Here is a 14,850-nt window from a genome sequence, read left to right as displayed (position 1 = left end):
ACAACAAACAAGCAAGTCTGTTTAGATGGAAGTGGCCCAGGCTGGTGATCCAGGTGCTGTATGTGTTAGACATATTATTATATTAAAGAATATAATAAGAAAGAATTCATGTTGATCTTGGAGCGAAGAGATCTGGATCCAAATCTTCGCTCTGCTGTTTCCAGGGAGAGTCTCCTATTCTCTTCAGATTTCACTTTCTTTAACTGTAAAATGAGAACAGCACCTTCCCTACTCACCTTTTAGGATGTTTATGATGACCCAGTGAGATTTACACTTGACAGTCATGTGTAAGCTGTAGAGTGTTCTTAGCTGAACCTTCTGCCCTAGAGATTTCTAGATCACAAAGACAACATGTGCTCTTTTGGGAGAGAACATTAAATCTCACTTTTTCCTCTCAAACAAATCCTGGACACCCTAGCACTCTACGTAGCATTACATACCCTACAAAATATTTTAGGAAACACTTTTTTTTAAAACTCGGAAGTATCTGCACCTACATATCTGAAGTGCTTATGTAATTTCTGATCACCTTTTCATGAGCACCATTCCTGATCCTACTTAGTCTCTAGAAGGAGATGCTGGGTCTTTCGCTTCCTGTTCTTGGCCATCAGGGCTTGACCCTTCTCTCCACAAATGCCTTTAGCTCTGAAATTTCCTCTGGCTTAGGAACACGCTCTGAACTCTTCACATGTCTTCAAGGGCATCTCTAAGTTATTCAACATTTACTTCTCCATTTAATAAAAATATTGTTATTACTGTGTTCTTGGTACTTTTTAATCCCAAGGCTAGAGCTTTGAACTTGACAAAACCCTGGACCTCATAAATGGTGAAAGGCATCATCTGCAATGTTTCAGCTCTTTAGGGCCTCTTGAACCAATACTTAGTGTACTTCAGGATTCACTTTCTTTCCCATTCCATAAAAACACTCCTTTTTAATCTCTCATTCTTCTCAGAAAATGGGGAAAATCTTCTGCACAAGGAATGTTCCTCCTTGTCTTTCTTTTATTCTCTAGAAGGAACTTTCTTATAAAGACTTGAGAAATTGCTGTTTTTTAGAGTTGTGTGGTTAGCAGAGTGTGGAGACCTGCTTTGCACTTACTTGCTTTGTGAATTACAAACTCTCATGGCCCTGGAAGTGGTTATCAAAATCAGAGGGCAAGCTGAGGAACAGAGTCCCCTACATTCATCAGATCACATACACTTAGCTTGTTTCAGTCTGTGATCATGACTTCCCTCTATGGAGACTGACCTTTTCCAGGAACCGTTTCTGGTGACCTTGTCCTGTCACTGAAGTTAGGTGGCATTGACAGATCTTCTCTGAAAGTCAGCAGTGCTGCCCCTGGTGGAGCCCCGTGTCACAGCTGCACATGGGAGAAGAGCTACCACAGCTCTGAGAACACAGCTGGGGGCCTAAGGCAGTGTAATTGCTAGTTACCATCAACGTTGATTAGTGTACTGAAGGAGAGAGAGTGAGTCAGCAGCTGTCACCCAGTGCTGTCCACCAGGTGAGAAGACTGTGTATTGGCAGGAGCGTCATGCGTCTTGTGTGTCTGGATGGGGTGGAAGTGACTCAGAGCCCAAATTAAGAAAGTATAGACATCCAACATAGCTGCATTACCTTGGCTGGTTGGATTCCTGAGCCAACGTCAGGATACTCAGTGTCAACTGACATTTGGATGAACATCTATTGCTTGTCTCTCTCTTACTCTCTTGCTCTCTCGTCCACTCTCAGTAGCTTTATTGAAATATAATTACCATGCCATAAATTTGCCTGCTTAAGTATGCAATTCAATGAGTCTTAATAAATTTAGAGACTGTGCAACCGTTAGCTCAGACCAGTTTAGAACATTTTCATTATCCCCAAGAGATTCCCTCATGTTCGTTTGCAGTCAATCCCCATTCCCACCCCTCATCTCACACAGCCACTAATCCACTTCCTGTCTCTATGGGTTTGCCTTTTCTGGACATTTTATATAAATGAGATCATTCATGATTTAGTTTTTCATGTTTGGCTTTTTTCACTTAGCATAATTTTTTTTGCAAGTTCATATTTTATTTCCAATACGTTTGGAGCTTTGATTTTTGCAAAAAAGTTTTCACTGAATTCACTGAAAGCCCTTTTGTGCTGAGCCCAAGGGGGGACCTGGGCTGGACTAGACCTTTTAGCATAATGTTTTTGAGATCCACCCATGAAGTAGCATGTATCAGAGGCTCATTCCTTTTTATAAATGAATAGTATTCCATTGTATGGATATATCACATTTTGTTTTTCCATTCACTCAGTAATAGATATTTGAATTGTTTCTACTCTTTGGCTATTAAGCATAAGGTTGCTATGAATAGTTGATACATATTTCTGGCCCTCCACCCATTAGTTAGAGTCTTCCATAGCTGAGATTATTTATGTGTTAGACATTTTTTCCTCATCTCTTTATGTTTGAAATTCTTCCAAATGTGTGTGCATGTATGTGCATTATACATACACAGGTGAGTGCATAGATACACTCATACACTACATATACATTCTCTGTTTCTCTGCTCTCTGAACTCATGAGGCATTATTCCAAGGTGTCCTTCATCTTCCAAATGAAGAAACAGAAAAATAAATCATCAAACTTCTCAGTGAAGCTGAACCACAGAGGACAAATGGGTTGGGAAGAACCCAGGGGAAGCAGTATTCTGGGTCATTCTATTTGCTTTTCTGAGGTGGCTGATCTTATGCGGAGGTGAATATGGGCAAGAGAAGTGATGAGGAGAGGGAAGCAGGATTCAGTCACTCCCCATAGGTTATGGAAGAGGAGGGAAAGGGGGAAGGTCTGTCATATTAATTGCACGCACCCTTCCTGTCAGATACCTGCTAGTTGTGTTACATTCCTCATTACACTTAATCTTCACAACCACCCTGAAGACACCTAGAATTAACATGTGAGAAAATGAGAGCAATGGGAGATTAACGGACACGTCCAAGGAGATACTACTCAATATAAAGACCAAATTCAAGCCTAACTGTTCGTGATTACAAAGCCCAGGTCTTGAATAGGAGCTTGTAATTATCTTTCCAGACAATGAGGTAAAGAATGTTAATGTGTTCTGAAGTTCCCAGCCATCCTATAAAGTTCTTAAAGATAGACTTAGAATGCCAGATAGTCAGCTCCCTGCTTGTCTTTCCCCGCGGTAGCTAAGGAGAACATAAAATTCAGCTCCAAACTTGCACTGAGCTTTCTATATTCTGAAAGGCCCAAGGACATTGTGATAAATAAGTGGAATCTGTGAGGGGTGTGTATGTGTGTGTGTGAGTGAAATCAAGTCTGTCACATTGCAAGAAGAGCTGGGAATGTAAAGCAGAGACTAGTTTGTGCAGAGCGTGTTAGGGACTTCTCTTTGGGTGGCTGCAATAATTATAATAATACCTACAGTTAATACTATGCTGTGTGTCAGTTCGTGTGTTTACTGTTTTATGTACATGACAAATTTCATTTTCACAACCAACCTACAAGGTGGATGTTTGTATCAGACAGTATAGTTTAGGTTATGCTGTAATAACAAAAACAAAAAAGGATCCCACAATCTCAGTGATTTAAAAAATAAAAAGTTCATTTCTTATGTTATATGTGCATTTCAGATAGGAGTGTTTGCAAATCACAGTGTTTCAGGAACCCAGGCTAACAGAGACTCCTTCTGATACATGTCTGCATGATTTCTGACAAGGGGACATTACTTTAGTGAGTTGGGCACTGGCTATGAAAGGTTGTGCTTTGACACGTATGACACATGTCACATTTATTCACATTTTGTCAGCCAAAGAAAGTCCCAGTGGCCATAACTAACCTCCTGGAGCATGGAAGTGCAATCCTACCACTTGACTAAAAATGGAGAACCTGAAATATTTGATAGTTCTAATGACTACCACAGTCCATCCTTATTGTCACCAGATATTTGGTTCACTCTCAGTTGGTTCTATGGAATATATTCTAGGGTCCATGGAAAGCTCACAATAAAAGAGGCAACTTCAAAGTTACACCTAGTTATGCTGTCAAGTTCAAAGTCCAGGACTTCTGAATACTGTGCAGGCAAGAGTGTCTTCACTGAGGACCGTGGCTGGGCCATAGTGTTCCATCAGGTTCAGAGATGGCTCACTTTGGGACAGACATGTCTACACTAATGATAAATGACTTACCTTCCCTCGTATGTAAAATGGAGTGCTGGAAGTGGGACAGGGGAGACACAATAGCTGGTGTAATTATTGCTATTTATAACTTAATGTCCTTTTTGAAAAATGACTGAAGAAAAGAGAACAAGTGTATATTTACATTCCTTTGGTTAGTTCAGAGGATTTTGAATAAAATGGTGGGCAGAAGCAGAAGGAACAAAGAGGTGTTGCATGCCAACTCCCAACCATACTAGAAAAAAGAAACGCGTGGGTGGGAAGGGAAAGACGAGAGATGGTGAAAGAATGAATAAAGAAGGCAGTGTAGGATATGTAGAGAGTGGGACCTGTGGCCTGATTCAACCACAGGATGCTCAGAGGGTGGGGAGAAGGTGAGAAAACCGTCAGTGAGAGTGAAGAATGTCTGTATAATGAGTCCACGTGGACAGGGACCTAGATAGATAGGCCAAGTTTCCACGGGGTGGAAGTTACAGAAAGATGTTAGTGCTTCAGCCTGCTCTGGTCACAGCAGAGAGATGACAACGGACTTGAAAGAGCCTTACGGACGGGGTATGGATTATCTCAGGAGTGACTCGTGTGTGTCTATGGCGGAGGATTAAAAATAGGGAAGGGTAGGTTCTTATTTACATGGATAACTCAAGGACAGATGCACCATAATACCTTAGCTCTTTATAAACCCCCAAAATTTAGGAGCAACCAGACATTCCTGCAGTATGAGGACTTCAAATAAAAAATAATTAGCGACATAGGAAAATGAAGGAACTTGTTTGCACACACATATAAATAACCAGGAAAACCTAGCAAAGAAGAGTAACAAGAGGGGCATAATTCTGCCCTAAATCAAAATATATAGCCCTTGTATTTAAAACAGTGGGGTGTTGGCACAGGAATAGAGGGACACACCAATGGGACCGAAAAAGTCTAAATAATAGACTCAATTGCATCTAGAAATCTAGTATGTATTAAGGACTACCCCCAAATCAATGAGTGAAATTATGTTTTTAATAAGTGATTTTGAGTTAAGTAAATATTCATATTAAAGATATCAGATTGGATCCATTCCTCACATTGTACACCAGGATAAATTCCAACTGGATTAGGTATTTAAATGTTAAAAAAAGAAGAAAAGCTAAACCAAACCAAACAAGTACCAGGAGAAAACATGGTAAAATGACTAAATTCCTTTATACTCAGAGAAAGGCAAAACTTTTTCCTAATCATGAAACAGTACTCCATGTGCAAAATTAAAAAGAAAAATGCCAAGCAAATACAGTATTTGAGACTTGCAGTATAGACTTAAAATTAACATACCTAATATGAAAAGAACTAAAAATAAGAAATCAGCAATTCAGTTTTTTTAAATGGGAAGAAATAGTCCATAAACACCACAGAACATGAAACGAAAATCACCTTTACACATATAAAAATATGATCAATTTTTCTCATATTAAGAAAAATACCAATTTAAAGGACAATAAATTAAATTTTGTTTCCTGGTTAGTCACAGTGCTGCAGTATCTCACCACACTTCAGCACATTTCTTCTGTAGCACTTAACCCAGTGTGACTTGTGTTGTAGTTAGCTGAGATGGAGAATTTCAGGAAGTGACTCCCCACCCCTAAGCTCTTCCCTTCACCACAGGCGGGGTTGTGTTTATCCTTTTCTCTTTAGTTCTTAGTATAGTGTGTTTACCTGATTCATGCCTTTAACTGATTGAAACCCCTATTCAGATGCTGAGCAAAATGATAAATGCACACCCAGAACACCAGCATCGTCTGTTCTATCCTGACTTTCTACTGAGATGCAGCAAAGCGTAGTGGGAAAATACACGGCTTTGTGGCCAGATTATTTATGTTCAGTTCCTGGCTCTACGATTTACAGCTGTGTCTTTGGGCAAGCTATTAATTCTCTCTGCATTTGTATTTCCTTTAAATGGGTATGTAAATGAAACAGGAACCTACCCTTAGGGTTACTGTAAGGACTAAATGGATTATTATATGTAAAACTCTCACAGCATTGCCAACTTGTAAGTTTAAGAGCCATATAAATATTTTCTATCACTGTTAATTGAGGAAATAGTGCTTCAGTTCAACCCAAGGAGACTGGAGGAAGTCTCAGGAAAAGGTGATAAAAGAGAATATGTTAGGTTCTGGGAGGGCAGGGAACTCTTTTTTCTATTTTTACCTCCACGCCTCCCATGATAACTTTGTGACATTGATTATTGTTGCATAGTGTGGCAGCCCATCTTACATGTTCCTTCCTACCCAAAGTGTAGACAGCAGTGATTTCCCCACTGTCTCCTTACTTATCTCTTGTGCTTAGAAAGACCAGTGAGTATCAAGATGGGTGTTATTCTGAAAGGCTTCCAGGCTTTCCAAAACTGTACTGAATAAATCAAAGAAATTGTTGAAGCGATTGGGATCATGTGCTGTGGACCGGCATTTGTCACCTTGCTACGGAACAACAGCCACTGAATGCCATTCGTTGGCTGCGTTTTGGAGAAACAGACATTGGTCCTTGTGATCTACCAAAGAATGGCTACAGAATGGGGCTTCAACTTCCCTAAAATTTCCATCCCTTCAAAAATGTTAATAACAGTAATGGTAATAATAACAATAATATTAGCTGACGTGAAAGACTGATATTTTCTTAATCATACACAAAATGTGATTAGAGGCATATTTAGAACAGAGTATTATTTTTATCTCTGATGTAAATTGGAACAAATTTAATCTGCTTACTATGAAAGTACAGTTTCAAGAGGCATCTCCTGGCCGCCTTCCTTCAGTAAGACCCTTCTATGTAGCAAATCTGGAGCTGCCTCCTGCCTGGATCGGTTGATAAGTGATGACTCTGTAACAGTTTGTGAAAATAGGAAGAGTCTGCTGAAGCCCTCCAGGAGCCAGAATCCATCTCAGCTGATATGTCTAATATTCTTATTGTATTGGTTACTTTTAATTCAGAGTTACAGATACCTACTTATTTTAAAGACACAAACCTGGAATGATTCATTTTACTTCTAACACACCTTAAGAGAAAACAAGAAACCGTACAGTCTGGGGGAAATAGAATAGTCAATAATTGAGTTATGGATTGGCTTCTGAACAACTGGGCCATGAATAGACAGGGTGCCCTTAAAATATTTGTTTTATTAAATTAGCTAATAGGGCAATCTGCATCAATTCAAGGTTGTAGATTGCAGGGGCAGAGCCTACAGCACACGCCAGGCAGAGGAGTCAATTTGGACAAGGTATGGGGAAATAGCTAAGCTTAGAAACCAACCTTTGGTGACAAAAAATCTTGTCCTTAGGAAATGGGGCTCTAGGCAAGAATGGGCAGCCTGGTGATCAAGTCAGGACCCCGGCAACTGGGGGAATAAGAACCAGTGTCAATGTGACACTTGCAATGTGGATAAGAAGTTGAATCAGCCCTTTATCAGACATCTCCTTGAGGAAAGGCTGATTCAGTACCCATTTGCTACACTACTAGAAAGCTCTTTGTATTTCCCCTTTGAGGAAAAGAAAAGGGCCCAGATCCTGGAATTGGGACAGGCAATGAGAGAAACAGATTAAGTGAAGATTGCTTCTAAATTTAGAGGCGTTAGAGGAGCAGGAACTCAGGCAAACTGTTATAGAAATTTACTTCCCTAAATGTCTACTATTCCTCCCAGAGCTTCTCTGAGCAGCAGTCCCAGGTGGTGGGAGGTGCTTGGGCTCTGAAGTGAGACACACCTGGGTCTGCATCCTGATTCCACCACTCAGCACTTGGCCCATCTCGTCCCGTTTCCTTAACCACTCTGAGTCACCACATCGTCATCTAGCCAATGCTAAGGATAATTAGTGCAGAGGATAATTGTAGGGTTAGATCAGAAAATCTAACTAGAAAGTCTGCCACAAAGTAGGGGCTCAAGAATTAATGTCACCTATTTTGAACTCATTTGGAGAAAGCTCAAAAATCTTAAAAATTTTGTTCGTTTTTCCATCCAAGCCACTCAACAAAGTAAAAATTTGCCCTCATACATTGGCTATCAGTACTTTATCAAAATTAAAAATGAACGCATGCATTTATGCAATAATTCAGCTTTTAGGATTTTTTTCCCTCAGTGATACGAGAAATGTATGTACCTTTATTCACTTAACTGGGGAAAAAAACTAGAACTAACCTAAACAATTAATAGGAGTGAAGTTTAAATACATTATGATATACCATTGCAGTGAAATACCATGTAATCTCTAAAATGAACATAGTAGATGTCTATGAGTTGATTTTAAAGTCTGGGTGAGATAAATGTATAATATGATTCCATTATGTTAAAAAAAAGCATTTGTAGTTTTGCTTGTATGTATAACTATTTTATGGAAGACAAAATAATTCATATTTTAAATGGAGTACATATAATGGAATGGTATAAATATGTTAAGGGTTAGTTTTCATTTTATACTTTACTATAGTATTTAAATTATAATCCCAACCAGTTATTACTTCTATGATTTAAAAATAGTAGTTAGAAGTGGTTAACTTACTTTTGTAATCCACAGATTAAAGAAAATAGAAACATGAGTTGGCTTGGGACACAATGCAATAATACTTTCTTTACTACATATTTTACTTTTTTTCTTTCTTTAAATAATTCAAGTATTTCAGTTTCACAGAAAAGTGCAGAAAAATACTAAAAGCCATGTACCACTGTTGACCTAGTATTTGCCATCTTGACATTTGCCATCCTGATTTCGAATCTTTTATTTATAAATAAATGTAGATAAGCAGAAAAATCTATATAGTGATACATTAGATATATTGGTACTAAAATGTTAAGAGCCTCTGCTTCTCCCTTCTCTCGGTGCCATTTCCATTTCTCCTCTGGACTCCGTATCCCAGAATGATGTACTTCCTTCTCATCCATGTGTTTTGCCGTGGATTTTTGTAATAACTCTTTATGACAGGTATTGTTATCATTATGAGTTTACGTATAAGGAAATTGAAGCTTAGAAAGGTGTGATAACTTACACTCCTCACATGGATGGTGAATGATGAAGCTTAAATTCAAACCAGGACCATCTGACTAAGTCTTCCAGTATATTCCATGATGAAGTGATGCTTTTTTTCTTGTGAGTGAGTTGATCTTATCTGAATCTTACTGTTACGGGTTGAATTGTGTCCCTCACAAAAGATATGTTGGAGTCCTAACCCCAGTGTCTGTGAGTGTGACCTTATTTAGAAATAGGGTCTTTGTGAATGTAATCAAGTTAAGATGAGGTCATGCATGGTTCCATGTCACTGGTGTCCTTATAAGGAGGGGAGAGACCCAGACATGCATGGAGGGAGAAGCCATGTGGAGATGGACACAGAGATTGGAGTGATGTAGCTGTAAGCCAAGGAACACTGGAGGTTGCCTCTGAGAAACTAAGAGAAAGGCATAGAATAGATTCTTCCTTGGATCTTTGAGACAGAACAGAGCACAGGTTTTAAGTTTTAGCCTCTGGAAATGGGAGATAAAATAAAAAAAAAAGTTTTAAAGCCATCCCAGTTTGTGGGGCTTTGTAACAGCAACACTAGGAAAACAGTATTTATTTATTCAACAAATATGTGTTGAGTAACACATATTTGTATGAGCAACAAAAGGTAAAAATATGCATTCTTGAACCAAATTCCCTGGATCCAGATCCTGGTTCTCCTACTAAATACAGTTGACCCTTGAACAACTCAGGGGTTAATCCATGCTTATTGTCAGTGCTCTGTATTCTCTCTATCCTCGGATTCAAACAACTACAGACTGTGTAGTACTGTGATGTTTACCATTGAAAATAGCCACCTATAAGTGGACCCACACAGTTCAAACTGCATTATTCAAGGATCAACTGTAATTGCAAGATTTGGGGCAAGCTGTTAACATCTCTCTGCTTCAGCTCTTTACAATATTATGAATGACTTGTAGCCTTTGCCTCTAAAATAAAAAAAAAGAAAGGAATAAAATAATAAAAAAGTGTGTTTTAGCAATATATAAAGCAAAAGACTGTGGAGATTATCAACAAAACTAAAAGGGGACACCTACAATGGATAAACTTAGCAAGACTGATCAATAAGAACAGAGGAAAGAAAAAAAGTGGAAATGAAACAACACCTAACTGCAGACACAGTATAGATTTTTTAAATCTGAAGAGAATCCTATTAACAGTGTTACAAAAGTACATTTACAAATTTAAGTAAGAATGAATGTTTTCTAGAATAAAGATGGCTAATATTAACCAAAGAAGAACATCAAAATCTAAACACATCAAAAATAAGGACATTGAATCAATAATCAAATGACTTGTCTGAAAGACACTAGTTCCAACATTTTTATAAATTCATTTGCCAACCCTTGACAAATAAGAATAATGATTTTGAAAAAAGAGAACTGGCTAGAATAGTTGATCACACAATTGGCCGGGAAAGCGCAATCAAAATAATCACACACAGTTTCATTTTCTTGAGTAAGGATGCACATGTTCTAAGTCAAATACAAACAAGTTTAATTAAATAGAATATACAAATATTACTAATTACTAAGTAGAGATATGGTGAGGATGGTTCAACATCAGAAATGTAAAACAAAATATTAACAGTAATGGTTTTCTGGAGAAAAATCTTATAAGCATCTTAATACATGAGGATATGACCAAATTCTTAAAAATGGACCTTTTTAATATATCTTTTTTTTAATTTATTCTAACATTTATTGAGTTATAGTCATTTTACAATATGGTGTCAAATTCCATTAATATATCTTTTAATATTTGACAGAAAACACACTGAATGGTTAAACTTTATAATCTTTTTTCATAAAGAATTTGCACATCTTTTATGAGCTTTATTACCTTATATTTATTGCTACTCTTTATGGAATCTTATATTCCTTTACATTTCCCAATTGTTTCATAGTGTATAAACACTGTTCTTTTTTATGTAGAGATCTTTTATTCAGTAACCTTGCTGAATTTTCTTAGTTTATTGACTCTCTTTGATTGTTTATATAAAGAAATAGAGAACTTTACCTCCCTTTGTAATTATTTTTCTTATGTTATTGCATGAACTAGGGCCATGTGAGACGACAAGGATACTCACTGTCCTCACTTCTAGTCATCAATGCATTACTAGTGGCAGTTCACAAGAGATGTTCTGTGAATGACCAGTGATCCCAACAAAAGGATGCTCTATCTCATTAATAATCAGAGTAAGCTGAACGAAGACCATAGAGATGCCATTTAAATGGAAAAATATGACAGTTCTAAGTGTTCATAAGGATATAGAAAACCATAAAGTCATTGACAGAGGTGTAAGTTTAGGCATTCATTTAGAGCATTGGCTCTCAAGGTGTGGTCCCCAGACAAGCAGAATCAGCAACACCTGGGAAATTGTTAGGAAGGCACATTTTCAGGCCTCTTCACAGACCTACTGAATTAGAAACTCTGGGTTTGGGGACCAAATATCTGTGTTTTAAGAAACCTTCCTGGTGACTCTAAAGTATGCTAAGAGATCCTGACTTAAAGGGAGAAGCCAGAAACTTATTTGACACTAGCTGGCAAAGATGAAGGTGTCACAGTTCTATTTCTCATTGTAAACCCTAGAGAAACTCAGGTACATCTATACATGGAAACATGAACCACAGAGTTCATGGCTGTATTGTTTGTAATAGTATGAAATTGAACATTTATTGTAAATATCCTTCAGTAGAAGAATGGATAAACCACAATACAGCCAAATAGGTTTAAAATGAACATAAAGTGAATGAGCTAAAGTGAGTAAAACTGGAGAAATAATGTTGAGTGATGAAGCTATGCTGTATAATGCTACTTATGAAAATGAAAACTTATGAATGTTTAATGTGTGCTAGGTACTGTTTCAAGTGCTTTATGTGTATTTCCTCATTTGATGCTCCAAGCAGCTCCATGAGGTAGAAGATGAAGTTTAGTCCATATTTAAAAATGAGGAAACATTGACACAGAGAAGTTAAGTAACATATGTAAGGTCACAAAGCTTGTAGGTGGCAGCTTGAGTCCTAAGCCTGGGCGCTGAGGAGTCCTGCTTGTTGGTATGGAAGTGCATCATTGATACTAAGCTTATAAAAATGCAAGACAGGACCCATATATTGTTAATGGATAAAAACCAAGTTCAGAAGAGTGGCTGCCTCTGAGGAGGCAAGGAAGAGAATAGAACTTCTTGAGAAGTTTCAGCTTGATTGGAAATGTTTCATCACTTTAAAAAATTTTTGAGTCAAATAGAGCAAGATGTTAATATTTTATTATTTTTTTAAATTAGCCATTCTTTTCCCAAGCTTTCTCTTTGCTCTTGTTAAAAATACTTTAAAATATCCCTAATTATAGATACCTCCTCCCTCATTCCACAAAATCATTTTCATTTACTCTTTCAGAATTAAGAGTGTGAAATATATTTTTTAATTTATTTAAGAACCTGGGAAAACTCACAAAATAACTTTTGAGTCACCCAGGTCTATGATCCGAGACAAAGTTAGTTGAGAGAAACATGTCCATGGAGAATCAGGAATAATTTTGCAGGTGTTCTCCTGAGCAAGGTTAAATAATTATTAAGCATTCTGGGCATGGAGCTAACTAGAAGGTTTTTACTTAAAAGAACAATGGCATTCTAAATCCATTTCACTCTTTGAAATTTAATTTAAAAAATTAACAATTTCTATTTGCAATATCCAACACAAAGAGATGTCAGCTGTCCTTAGAAAATTGTTCAGAGCAAGAGATGACTCTCTTGGTGTAGTTCCTGGACAGACTGGAACTGGTTTCAGGCAACCTACTGTTATCACTAAGTAATAGAGGCCACGGTCTTCCCACCTTCACGTCACCAAATCTTAAGCAACGTGTGTCTTGCCATCTGTCACAGTCAGATGTAGATAGAGTATGATGAACCCCATCCATTCTCCCTGTCGTGTTCATCCATCACTGCCTGGGGAATTCCAAGAGCCTGAGGAGGACCTGTAAGTAGTATAGAAAGTGAAGCCAGGATGAGAATTTGGGAGATACATGTGCTTGTCCCAACTCTGTTATAAAAATAATAGAATTTTAGAATGTGAATGTCAAAGGGACCTCATCGATCATCTCATCCATTGCCATCATTTTAAAGATGAGACTCCGCGTGAGGGAGTGACTTGGCCAGGGCCATACACAGCCCATCATCAATTATGGATTGAGAAACAAATGCACTGGAGGGAGAGGGTATTCACATACAGGACTCAAGAGTCTCTGCTGTACTACATAGCAGTGTGACAGTGTGGTGGTCTGATTCATAACCTCTGACGGTCCCCTTGATTGTCAGCACATTAAAGGGGGGCTACGGTGAGCCCCCTGCCTGTCCTCAGGTTTACTGTGAGGGTAGAACAAAATGGAGGCATTTTCCCAGTTTCCTCTGCTTCGCTTTTGGTTACACCTTCTGTCATTCTGCCTTTTATCCTACTGTTTTATTAACTTCATGTCATAAAGAACTCTTGTCATTGTCATTTCTTTAGAAGATCATAAGAGGTACTAAATCTAAATGTAGATGTCATCTAGTCCCTTCAGATTAAAGCGTCACACAAACACAGAGGTCATTGCAGATCTGTTTACTCACTGTTTGATAAAATGTTGCTTTTTCTACTCAGCTGTTCTGTCAGAGTTGTGTGTGTGTGTGTGTATTGAAGGTGGGCAAAGTAGAGGCAGGTAGGGCAGGGGAAGATGCATGAAGCACCTAAAAAGAGGCAACAGCATTTTGGAAAACAGCCTAAGAAGGGGACAGTGGAAGGAGGCTTGACTTGGAGAACAAGATTTCAATGTTACAGTCTGAGCAAAGTCAACTGTGACCAAATCAATCTTACAGAGATTAAAGGAAAAACAACCAACCAACCAAACAAACAGTAGATGAGTCTGGATGTTCCATGCTACCTCTTTTACTCAAACTCAACTCCATTTACCATCTTCGTATATGATCCAGAAGCAGCTCGCCCGCATCCTTCCTATGTTGTAATGGAACATTGTGCTTCTTGAAAGCGTGGCTGATGCCAGCCTTGAAGGATGCTAAATACCCCTGTCACTTGTCACTAATAGAACCGAGCTCCCAATTAGCCTTTTCCACCTGACCCACTTACCATGAGGCCTCACCACAGGTCTGCACCTCACAAAATGGGGATCCTGCTCTTGTTTAATTGGGGCCATAAAGCCACAGAATGAATATGCATGGATGCTAATTTTAGTTGGAAAATTAGGAGAGATATTAAGTCTTTTAACAAACGATTTAAAGTATTTTCACATAAAATGGACATAGCCTAGAGTAGAATGCAAAAATTGCCTGCTTTGGGGAAAACAATGACTACCAGAAATTTCCCCTAAGCTTGTGCTTCAGGTGATCTCCTGGCCCTGAGGCTGTGCCTTTGTCGTCTGTGCTGTAAAGGAGAAATGTTCCTAATCACCTCAGCTCTCCTGTACCAGGCATTGGATGAGACTTGTCCTCTGGGAGGAGCTGTGACCACGGGTGAGACAGAGATGGCTTTCTTGGGCTGAAGTCAAATGCCATAGAGGAACCCAGCTAAGAGCTGTCAGCCACCAACTGCAGCTGGAGCCCTGAACTGATCTGGGCGGTGCCCATGGGACCCACTCCATCCAGGGTCTGCTAGCTGCTCCCCATCTCAGCGCAAACTA

Source organism: Vicugna pacos, chromosome 30, assembly GCF_048564905.1.
Source record: "Vicugna pacos chromosome 30, VicPac4, whole genome shotgun sequence".
NCBI lineage: Eukaryota > Metazoa > Chordata > Mammalia > Artiodactyla > Camelidae > Vicugna > Vicugna pacos.
Note: the sequence above shows the minus strand (reverse complement) of the source record.